The following is a 9,947-nucleotide window of genomic DNA, read 5'->3' as shown; positions in this document are numbered from 1 at the left end:
TGGTTTCTTTCTGCGCTCCTTGTGCGTCATGTTTGTGTGTTTGGTTTTTCATGTGTACTTTAACATGTTTTTCCTGCAGTGATGCAGCTCCTTAGTTATTTATCACGCAGTTCTCTCTTCCTCATCCGTTCAGCTCAGCACAGCCTGTAACTTGTTGCTGAGTGGATGGCAAGTCTGCAAACCTAGGGAGTGCAGCAGGGGCACTTATCTCAACTGCTGCTAGAAACAGAACGAGCATAGATGAGGGATGGAGTAACTGTCTCCCAAGCACACAATAAACAGGTTCTAACATTTCAGCTCACTGCCCAACTTCTACTCTCTCCTATCTTTGTATGGTAACTGTTGTTCATCCACGTCCCCCTATAACTGGTGTACATCCCCTCCCGCAAACCAGTAACTCCTACGTCCGCCACAGTGACGAAGAGGCAGGCTGAGGCAAAATAGTGTGCGTGTTCAAGTCAGGAAAGGATGTTTTGTGATTAAACTAATGCAGATTTCCAAGCTGAATGTTTTAATGACTAATGAATCTCTGTGCATCTGAGAGTTGCATCATGGAGTGCAAGCTGGAAACAGGCCATTGAGAGTTACAGAGAGCATCATTCGTTTACAGAGGCAGCTTTACATTTATCAGTAACTATGATGATGGGTAAGGACCAGTCACTGACCTCATCTAGATGAAATATAGGGACCAGTTAGTTACCTCAGCCATGACCTATAGCATTGGTTCTCAGCCAGGGATACGTGAACGCAGAGGTCTTCCAGGGGTACATCAACTCATCTAGATCAGTGTTTCTTAACCTGGGAATTGTGATCCCCAGGGGGATCTCAAGTGCAGGGCTGGCAAGCAGGGAAGTTGTCTGCAGCCCCACACCACAGTGGGGTCCCACAAAGCAAAGTTACATGCTTCAGCTCTGGGTGGCAGGGCTTGGGCTTCAGATTCCTGAAAGGGGTACAGTAGTCTGGAAAGGTTGAGAACCACTCACCTATAGCGATCAGTTGCGATTGTCACTGTGTGAGACACCTAGTTAAGAGGTGATCTCTGACTGTTTGGGTATGTCCTTTCCATTCTCTCAGGAAATGGGAGCTGAACCAGGCTAGCTGCATTGCAATCTTGTGTTACTGGGCATTTGGCTGCAGACTCAAAGGAAAATGATGAATGTTTTGACTGTACGTTTTATGCCTCTTGCCCCCCTTTGTATGTTGCTTGTCCAGGATTGTAAGCTCTTTGGGGCAGGGACTGTTTCTCCATATATATTTAACAAGCATATGCTGATTGAGGTAACCCTCTTTGCTCCAGGTTCAGTTGTACCTGTTTGTCAGTGATGGATAGTTTTTATAGCATAGACAAACCTTAAATGTCTAGTTACGTAAAACAGGGTGCAGGTTATAAGCATTTTTGGGGTTGGCATCCCTCAGAATTCTTAATGCAAAACAATGTCTCAAGCTAAAAGAAGAACAGATGTAAAATTACTGGGTTTGAGTCTCTGTGTGTATATAGGTTTCAGAGTAACAGCCGTGTTAGTCTGTATTCGCAAAAAGAAAAGGAGTACTTGTGGCACCTTAGAGACTAACCAATTTATTTGAGCATAAGCTTTCGTGAGCTACAGCTCACTTCATCAGATGCATACTGTGGAAACTGCAGCAGACTTTATATATACACAGAGAATATGAAACAATACCTCCTCCCATCCCACTGTCTTGCTGGTAATAGCTTATCTAAAGTGATCATCAGGTGGGCCATTTCCAGCACAAATCCAGGTTTTCTCACCCAACCCCCCCCACACAAATTCACTCTCCTGCTGGTGCTAGCCATCCAAAGTGACAACTCTTTACATAATCAAGTCGGGCTATTTCCTGCATAAATCCAGGTTTTCTCACATCCCCCCAACCACCATACACACACAAACTCACTCTCCTGCTGGTAATAGCTCATCTAAACTGACCACTCTCCAAGTTTAAATCCAAGTTAAACCAGAACATTGGGGGGGGGGGGGGTAGGAAAAAACAAGAGGAAACAGGCTACCTTGCATAATGACTTAGCCACTCCCAGTCTCTATTTAAGCCTAAATTAATAGTATCCAATTTGCAAATGAATTCCAATTCAGCAGTGCCACAAGTACTCCTTTTCTTTTTGTGTGTATATAATGTCTTCTGCAGTTTCCATGGTATGCATCCGATGAAGTGAGCTGTAGCTCACGAAAGCTCATGCTCAAATAAATTGGTTAGTCTCTAAGGTGCCACAAGTACTCCTTTCCTTTTTGCAAAGACAGACTAACACGGCTGTTACTCTGAAACCTGTTGTGACGGAGCATCTGATAAGTGACCATGAGGCTCAGGAAGCAACCAGGTAAGCTGTTTAGCCTCAGAAAATATTGACCTCAAGAGTCTAGCATTGTTTCATTTTTGTTAGAACTCCCTCTTCCCAGTGGGTATTCACCAGAATTAATATTCTCATTTAGGAGTAAATGCTTCTTCCAGTAACTGAGAATAAGCGTTAAATCACTAATCCCTTCTCCTTCCCACAGATTCTCTTCAGTTTCCAGCCAGTGTTGCCCTGTCTTAGCCCAGAACTCCTATGATGCTCCATCCAGTCCTGCTTGTCCCTTCTCTGTGTTTCTGTCTCCTTGGTTTTTCTCTCCCGTTTTTGTTTCTCTTCCTCTTGCTCCCCACCCTGACCTACTATAATCTGAACTTTACACAGCTGTTCCCTGTTCCTCTTGGGTGGCAGCAATTCTCCTTCCCCACCAGTGCTGGAGGAACCAACTGGGGGAAGAGCTCTTCTTGACCTGCTGCTCACAAACGGGGAAGAATTAGTAGGGGAAGCAAAAATGGATGGGAACCTGGGAGACAGTGACCATAAGATGGTCGAGTTCAGAATCCTGACACAAGGAAGAAAGGAGAGCAGCAGAATACGGACCCTGGATTTCAGAAAAGCAGACTTTGGCTCCCTCAGGGAACTGATGGGCAGGATCCCCTGGGAGAATGAGGGGGAAAGGAGTCCAGGAGAGCTAGCTGCATTTTCAAGAATCCTTATTGAGGTTGCAGGAACAAACCATCCCGACGTGCAGAAAGAATAGTAAATATGGCAGGCAACCAGCTTGGCTTAACAGTGAAATCCTTGCTGATCTTAAACACAAAAAAGAATGTTACACGAAGAGGAAGATTGGACAAATGACCAGAGAGGAGTATAAAAATATTGCTCAGGCATGCAGGAGTGAAATCAGGAAGGCCAAATCACACCTGGAGTTGCAGCTAGCAAGAGATGTTAAGAGTAGCAAGAAGGGTTTCTTCAGATACGTTAGCAACAAGAAGAAAGTCAAGGAAAGTGTGGGCCCCTTACTGAATGAGGGAGGCAACCTAGTGACAGAGGATGTGGAAAAAGCTAATGTACTCAATGCTTTTTTTGCTTCTGTCTTCACGAACAAGGTCAGCTCCCTGACTACTGCACTGGGCAGCAGTCTGGGGAGGAGGTGACCAGCCCTTTGTGGAGAAAGAAGAGGTTCAGGACTATTTAGAAAAGCTGGATGAGCACAAGTCCATGGGTCTGGATGCGCTGCATCTGAGGGTGCTAAAGGAGTTGGTGGATGTGATGGCAGAGCCATTGGCCATTATCTTTGAAAACTCATGGCAATTGGGGGAAGTCCTGGATGACTGGAAAAAGGCTAATGTAGTGCCCATCTTTAAAAAAGAGGAGGAGGAGGATCTGGGGAACTACAAGCCAGTCAGCCTCACCTCAGTCCCTGGAAAAATCATGGAGCAGGTCCTCAAGGAATCCGTTTTAGAGCATAAGAATGACTACACTGGGTGAGACCAAAGGTCTACTGACAGTGGCCAGTGCCAGGTGCCCCAGAGGGAGTGAACCTAACGGGTAATGATCAAGTGTTCTCTCTCCTGCCATCCATCTCCACCCTTTGACAAACAGAGGCTAGGGACACCATTCCTTACCTATCCTGGCTAATAGCCATTAATGGACTTAACCTCCATGAATTTATCTAGTTCTCTTTTAAAACCTGTTATAGTCCTCGCCTGCACAACCTCCTCAGGCAAGGAGTTCTACAGGCTGACTGTGCGCTGAGTGAAGAAGAACTTCCTTTTATTTGTTTTAAACCTGCTGCCCATTGATTTCATTTGGTAGCCCCTAGTTCTTATGGGAACAAGTAAATAACTTTTCCTTATTCACTTTCTCCACACAACTCATGATTTTAAATACCTCTATCATATCCCCCTTAGTCTCCTCTTTTCCAAGCTGAAAAGTCCGAGCCTCTTTAATCTCTCCTCATATGGGACCCGTTCCGAACCCCTAATCATTTTAGTTGCCCTTCTCTGAACTTTTTCTAATGCCAGTATATCTTTTTTGAGATGATGAGACCACCTCTGTACGCAGTATTCAAGATGTGGGTGTACCATGGATTTCTATAAGGGCAATAAGAGATTCTCTGTCTTATTCTCTATCCCTTTTGTAATGATTCCTAACATCCTGTTTGCTTTTTTGACTGCCGCTGCACACTGTGTGGACGTCTTCAGAGAACTATCCACGATGACCCCAAGATCTCTTTCCTGATTAGGTGTAGCTAAATTAGCCCCCATCTTATTGTATGTATAGTTGGGGTTATTTTTTCCAATGTGCATTAATTTACATTCATCCACATTCAATTTCATTTGCCATTTTGTTGCCCGATCAGTTAGTTTTGTGAGATCTTTTTGAAGTTCTTCACAGTCTGCTTTGGTCTTAACTATCTTGAGCAATTTAGTATCATCTGCAAACTTTGCCACCTCACTGTTTACCCCTTTCTCCAGATCATTTATGAATTAGTTGAATAGGACTGGTCCTAGGACTGACCCTTGGGGAACACCACTAGTTACCCCTCTCCATTCTGAAAATTTACCATTTATTCCTACCCTTTGTTCCATGTCTTTTAACCAGTTCTCAATCCATGAAAGGATCTTCCCTCTTATCCCAGGACAACTTAATTTACATAAGAGCCTTTGGTGAGGTACCTTGACAAAGGCTTTCTGGAAATCTAAGTACACTATGTCCAGTGGATTCCCCTTGTCCACATGTTTGTTGACGCCTTCAAAGAACTCTAATAGATTAGTAAGACATGATTTCCCTTTACAGAAACCATGTTGACTTTTGCCCAACAATTTATGTTCTACGTGTCTGACAATTTTATTCTTTACTATTGTATCAACTAATTTGCCCAGTACTGACGTTAGACCTCAAGAGCCCTTTTTAAATATTGGCGTTACATTAGCTATCTTCCAGTCACTGGGTACAGAAGCTGATTTAAAGGACAGGTTACAAACCATAGTTAATAGTTATGCAATTTCACATTTGAGTTCTTTCAGAACTCTTGGGTGAATGCCATCTGGTCCCAGTGACTTGTTACTTTTAAGTTTATCAATTAATTCCAAAACCTCCTCTAGTGACACTTCAGTTTGTGACAATTCCTCAGATTTGTCAACTACAAAAGATGGCTCAGGTTTGGGAATCTCCCTAACATCCTCAGCCGTGAAGACTGAAGCTAAGAATTCATTTAGTTTCTCTGCAATGACTTTATCATCTTTAAGTGCTCCTTTTGTATCTCGATCATCCAGGGGCCTCACTGGTTGTTTAGCAAGCTTCCTGCTTTTGATGTACTTAAAATATTTTGTTATTACCTTTTGAGGTTTTGGCTAGCTGTTCTTCAAACTCCTTTTTGGCTTTTCTTATAACATTTTTACACTTACTTTGGCAGTGTTTATGTTGCTTTCTATTTTCCTCACTAGGATTTGACTTCCACTTTTTAAAAGATGCCTTTTTATCTCTCACTGCTTCTTTTACATGGTTGGTAAGCCACGGTGGCTTTTTAGTTCTTTTCCTGTGTTTTTTTTTTTTTTAATTTGGGGTATACATTTAAGTTGGGCCTCTATTATGGTGTCTTTGAAAAGTGTCCATGCAGCTTGCAGGGATTTCGGTGTAGTCACTGGTTTCAGAGTAGCAGCCGTGTTAGTCTGTATCCGCAAAAAGAAAAGGAGTACTTGTGGCACCTTAGAGACTAACCAATTTATTTGAGCATAAGCTTTCATGAGCTACAGCTCACTTCAGTAGACTCTCCTCTAAGAGAAGTCTCTGTCCGATCCATGTGCTCCTCTGCAGCAACCAGCTTTCTCCCATGTCTTAGTTTAAAAACTGCTCTGCAACCTTTTTAATGTAAGTGCCAGCCGTCTGGATCCACTTCATGCTTCAACCACCATTCCAGGGGACACGTGTCCATGCTGATGATGGGTTCTGCTCGATAACAATCCAAAGCTGTGCAGATGGACACCTGTTCATTTTCATCATCTGAATCGGATGCCATCAGCAGAAGGTTGATGTTCTTTTTTTGGTTTGGGTTCTGTAGTTCCCGCATTGGAGCGCTGTTCTTTTAGGCTTCTGAAAGCATGCTCCACACCTTGTCTCTCAGATTTTGGAAGGCACTTCCAATTCTTAAAACTTGGGTGGAATGCTGTAGCTATCTTTAGAAATATCACATTGGTACGCACTTTTGCATTTTGTCAAACCAGCAGTGAAAGTGTTCTTAAAATGAGCATGTGCTGGGTCATCATCCGAGACTGCTATTACATGAAATATATGGCAGAATGTGGGTAAAACAGAGCAGGGGACATACAATTTGCCCCCAAGGAGTTCAGTCACAAATTTAATTAATGCATTAGTTTTTTAACAAGCGTCATCAGCATGGAAGCGTGTCCTCTGGAATGGTGGCCAGAGCATGAAGGGGCATACGAATGTTTAGCATATCTGGCACGTAAATACCTTGCAAAGCCGGCCACAAAAGTGTCATGCAAATGCCTCTTCTCGCTTTCTAGTGACATTGTAAATAAGAAGAGGGCAGCATTATCTCCTGTAAATGTAAACAAACTTGTTTGTCTTCGCGATTGGCTGAACAAGAAGTAGGACTGAGTGGACTTGTAGGCGCTGAAGTTTGACATTTTGTTTTTTGAGTGCAGTTATGTAACAACAAAATCTACATTAGTAAGTTGCACTTTTGCAACAAAGAGATTGCATGACAGGACTTGTATGAGGTGAATTGAAAAATACTATTTTGTTCATTTTTACAGTGAAAATATTTATAATAAAAATCATATATACTTTGATTTCAATTACTACACAGAATACAATATATATGAAAATGTAGAAAAACATCCAAAATATTGAATACATTTCAATTGGTATTCTATTGTTTAACAGTGCGATTAAAACTGCAATTAATCATGATTAATTTTTTTAATAGCAATTGATTTTTTTTATAGCTAATCATGAGTTAACTGTAATTAAGCGACAGCCTTAGTTATTACTGTACAAAAAATAGCTTTTGGGATAAAGCTATGACTGTACTGATCCCTGCACCCCCAGAGAACATGGGGAATGACTGTGGGATCCCAGGTGCAGTAGGAGAATTATGTGACCCCAGAGAATAGAGAGTTGACTGTGTAACCCCAGGTGCAGATCTGGAGACCTTTCTAGATAGCCCACACCAGTTTTACAACATATACCCCCTCGAGAGCTTGGTCCTTTTGCTCAGGGAGAGATTTGCTCAACAGCCTTTCCCTGCTACTATAACATTGTTTTGCTTCTGTACTTGTTCCTTCTCTGGCAGGTCTGATAAAACTCCCTCCTTGCCTGAGTCTGTATATTTGCACATTTTCCTTTATATAAAATAAATGTCCTTTGTGTTATGCTGTTTCTTGTCAGCTGGTAGAGCCTAGTGTTATGTGCTCCTATAAAAGACACTTTTGTAATACATACACACAAGGGGGCCAAGTTCCTGTTGCTATGGGAACCTTAAGTGTGAATTTTCTGACTTCTGTGCAAGTGAAATGTGAATCTTAAATTTGCATAGGTCTGATCCTGAGACATGCTGTGCACTTTGGGCCCCTGCTGCATTCAGTAAAGAGAATCACTCAGAACCTCCTCTGGCCAGGCCGTAGTATTTTGCATCTGTGGGATGTATCCATTCACAATAAAGACTCTGTGTGTCCAGAAGGGAGCAATATATGAGGCTGCTATTAAAAGCAGCTTTGGACAAGGGTCATACCAGATTGCTGAAACTTCTTGTAAATAATTAGTAAACCTTACACTCCTTGGGGAATTTCCAGCCCATTGGGTGTCAGAGGAAATGTAATGGTACAGTAATGTGCTCACTTGGACCCATCCCTCCTGAGAAAATCCCCTGTGCCAATTCCATCCCATAGAAATAATTTTCCCACCCATATCTTGGGCATTTGCACTCACACTTCTATATTAGGTGCTCACCAGGTGCCTGGCAATGGTGCAATTTGGAATTCATGGTGGTCTCAGACATCAGAAGCTGATCTTATTGATTGCACTGGAGGAAAAGATTATTTTTGCTTTCATTGACCATCAGCAAAGGCTCCAATATCTCAGTATAGACTCCTTTAATGAGTCTCTCTCCATCCTGGTCTCCTTCAAGGACCCTGGAGACTTTCTTTCTCTTGCAGACTGAGAAGTACACTCTCTGGGAAGCCCATTTGCTCCACATCTCCCTTCCCTTCTCTGTCAAAGTCTCTGACCTCATCTCCTCTGAACAAAAGCACCTTCTCACTGGAGCCCCGTCTCTGGAGCACTTAAGCCATATTTATATGTTGCCACCATCAGCAACGTCTCTAATCTACCTGCCTCAGTAGGGTTCTTGATAAAATCTTCTCTCCCAACTCTGACCATCTCCTCCAGCACCAGCATTTGTCTAGGAGAATACTAGTGAGAAAAACAAAACCCTTGATCCCTGAGTTCAGCTGTAAGCTTTCATTTCAGAGAATTTTTAAAACTATAGGTGTTTCAGTGCTGAACTTCCTCCTTGCTGCAGGGCGTGAACAAGACAAACAAAGGACTGGATCTGCAGGGAGGAGAAACTGTGACTCAGGTGTCTTTCCTGTTCTCCGAGCTCACCCGGCTTTTGAAAGGCACCTCTGCCACTCTCTGGGTGCGTTAACTCAGAACATTGGGACGTGGAGCACGGTGGGTGGGAGGGAGAGATGGGTAAGGTGAGTGGGGAGAAAAGAGCCAGGGAAGGGGGAGAGTGTGGGAGAGAGCAGGTGGTGACAAGGAGTGTTGGGCATTGGGTAAGACACGGAGAGAAACCAGTCCTACCAAAATGATTTTATTTACTTAAATAGCTTATCCCAGGTTTCCTGGGGGAGGGGAGAACTCATGCCTGCAAAAAAATTGCTAGCGCCAAGAGAGCTTGAATGAAGCACAAAGTAGAGTGTGCAAGGAGTGGTGCATTGCACTTGACTCCCTGCCTCACTCCCCTTGTTATCCTAATTAGCTTTAATTTGTTAGTCTCTAAGGTGCCACAAGGAGGACTCCTTGTATTTACTGACAGACTAACATGGATACCCCCCTGAAACTTATCCCTGTACTCAGCAGCTCCCATTACAATATAAACAGAAAATGTTACCAAATAAAGCAAAGCCAAAAATTACTCTTGACACTGAAGTGGTGGCTGCAAATCCAGCCACTTTGTCTAGGAAGGCCCCGACTGGGCAAGCATTTACATCTATTAGTAGTCCTAAAAAGAACAGGAGTACTTGTGGCACCTTAGAGACTAACCAATTTATTTGAGCATAAGCTTTCGTGAGCTACAGCTCACTTCATCGGATGCATTCAGTGGACATTACAGTGAGGAGATTTATATACACACAGAACATGAAAAAATGGGTGTTATAAATCTCCTCACTGTATTTTCCACGGTATGCATCCGATGAAGTGAGCTGTAGCTCACGAAAGCTCATGCTCAAATAAATTGGTTAGTCTCTAAGGTGCCACAAGTCCTCCTGTTCTTTTTGCGGATACAGACTAACAGGGCTGCTCCTCTGAAACCTATTAGGAGTCCTAGCGACTTGGGTTTTTAATTCTGTTGCAAGTTAGAGAGCTAGCCTGCCCG

Source organism: Caretta caretta, chromosome 26 (assembly GCF_965140235.1).
Source record: "Caretta caretta isolate rCarCar2 chromosome 26, rCarCar1.hap1, whole genome shotgun sequence".
Classification (NCBI taxonomy): domain Eukaryota; kingdom Metazoa; phylum Chordata; order Testudines; family Cheloniidae; genus Caretta; species Caretta caretta.
The sequence above is the reverse complement of the archived record's forward strand: the minus strand, read 5'-3'. Positions refer to the sequence as shown.